The sequence below is a fragment of the Humulus lupulus genome, chromosome 3, assembly GCF_963169125.1.
Source record: "Humulus lupulus chromosome 3, drHumLupu1.1, whole genome shotgun sequence".
NCBI lineage: Eukaryota > Viridiplantae > Streptophyta > Magnoliopsida > Rosales > Cannabaceae > Humulus > Humulus lupulus.
In genome coordinates, this window is record NC_084795.1 from 231,533,524 (window position 1) to 231,536,176 (window position 2,653).

Consider the following 2,653-nt stretch of genomic DNA (forward strand, 5'->3'; position numbering starts at 1 on the left):
AACAAAATTTAAATAATTAATGCTTCAACTTAAAGTTATAGTAAACTAAAAGAGTACATAAAAAAAGTTAATTACCTAATTATAACTTTATCAGCTGGTCATGCAATTATACTTCCTATAGCATCTTCTATAGTAGACATAACTGTTGAAGGCCTCCACAGAAATGCATCATTCTTTCTCACAAGATCTATCCCCACTTTCATAGCACTAGGCCCAAGAGGAACATGGTGAACCTCATCCTTTGGGTCACTTGAGATAAAATAACCTTCTGCAATAATTTCTCCAAATCCAATCAAATCTAATATTTTGCTTTTGGAACCAAATGTGTGGTTCTTGACACTTTAACAATATATCAATAAAACAAATTTAGCAGCAGTAAATGATTTTATGTTGAATATTATATGTTTTAGATTTTATCATTTTCATATAATTAGTATCATAATTACCTGCACTACAACAATTTTTCTCAAATATTACATTAAAATATAACATAATTTTAGAAGTGCTATTGATATTGATATGGAGACACGGAGAAAAAAAGACAGGGGAAAAAAAAATTAGGCGGCAAATGAAACTCTTTTTGCCGCCTGAAATTGACAAAAAGAACAGCAAATGAAAAAAAAACTTATCCCTAATCTGAAATCCCTACGCATGCCTCTCTCTCTCTCTCAAATCCCTAATCTCTACCAGCGCCTGAACCACACCACAACGGCGGCAAAAACTTATCCCTAATCTCTCATTCAGTCTTTCTCTCATTCGCTCTCCCTTGCTCTTTCTCTCATTCGCTCTCTCACATTCTCTTGGCTTTCTAACCCTCGCGCCATTGAACCACACCACAACCACACACCTGAAGCCTCCCTCACGCCGGTACTCACGCAACTGAAGCACACCACGACCACGCCCGTGCTGTAGTCGTTGAGTCTCTCATCCCCCCTCTCTGTTTATCTCTCCCGCTGCTGTCTCTCCTGCTGGAGCAAGAACCCAGGCATCTCCCTCACGAGTCGCGTGCTTGCTATCTCTCCTGCTGGAAGCAAGAACCCAGCCATCTCCCTCACGAGTCGCGCGCTTGCTAACTCTCCTACTGGAAGCACGAAACCAGGCCAGAGTATTCGAAACTGTGAGGTAATTTTTAATTTAGATTTCAATTTCATATCAGATCATCAATGTATATGTATATATATGTGTGTGTATTTGTGTTGTTTGGCCTTGTTATTCTATTTTACTGTTTCTTAACAGTTTCGTTAGCTCTGTTAGTTTCTAACTTATCCTCTGTATAAAAGGAGCTAATTCCTCTTAATCGGTAAGATCAGTAAATTACCCAAATAAGATGGATTTCGGAAAAAAAGGGGCTTGATTTCATGGACTTGAGTGAGAACCAGCTTGAAGGTGAGTTTCTAGAAATCCCAAAATCCATCACATTACATTTCTAGTTGTTTCTTTTCTTTTCTTTTTCAGTGTCATTACATTGTTGTTTTGAAAGTTGATTATTTTAGCACTCTGATAGAGGATGTGTTCAATTTGAAGCAAATGAGGTTGATTGCAATGGATATGAGATGATATAAATTACTGGGACTTTGTTCAAGTAGTTGAACTTTGAGGAATAATGAATATAATTGTCTTTGATTGAGTGTTTTTATTTAAGAGTTCTGTTTTTTTTTTTTTAATAAATTGAGCTCTAAATTTACTTATTTGGGTCCCTTTTTCAACGGTGATTGAGATTCTTGGTTTGGAAGTTGAAACTCTTATTAGAGATTACAATGAATTTGGGAAAGATCTTTTTCGTGGGTTAGTCTTTTCATATAAATTTATTGTTGAAAAAGTGGGTGTTTGACACTTTTTTTTATAGATATTTTGAGGCATATTTTAAAGTGAAACTAAATCCACTATACAATTATTAGTGAAAAAGTCAGAATAGATTTGTGTTCTCCTCACCTCAGTGAATATTTCAACAATATCTTTTTCTTATATATTTAATTGCAAACCAACTTTAATATCATAACTGAGAAATAATTGTTTGTTTAGGAGGTGTTCAGATTATGAACAAAAGTCTGTCACAAGAATTTCACTTTCTGAAAAAGCACTGAGGTCACTGAGAGGTTCATTTTACACAGATATCACATGACTTCATTTGTGAATGTGTTCAAGTTTTAGTTAACTAATTTTGAGTTGGTATTATGATCAATATACGTGGTTTTATTGTATAATTTGTATTATTTTTTTTGGGACATAGATACATAACTTGAACACTAGGAATAAATTTCATTGTACAAATTTCATACTAATTCAAATGCTATTATTGAGCTTTTGAAAGTCATTTGTGAGCTGAGATGCATAGGGATTTCACTTTGGATTGACTAATGGATTATGCATTTTTTTCCTTTTCTTTTTTCATTGTATTTTCAGTGAATATATTAGACCAATTCTATTGGCCCTCTCAGTTCTATTTTTCATTTAGCATTAATTGCAAATACGGTACAAGGAATTTTTCATGTATGAGGTTCAAGTGGTGGAGCTATTGTTTCTCTTTTCTGTTTTTGACACTCTAACATTGCATATCTTAGTGGCCCTTCAACTTAGTTGCATTTCTGCTTTTGAGCATTTGTATCTTTCATTTCATATGAACATGCTTGTTTTGGTAAAAAAAACTTTGTGA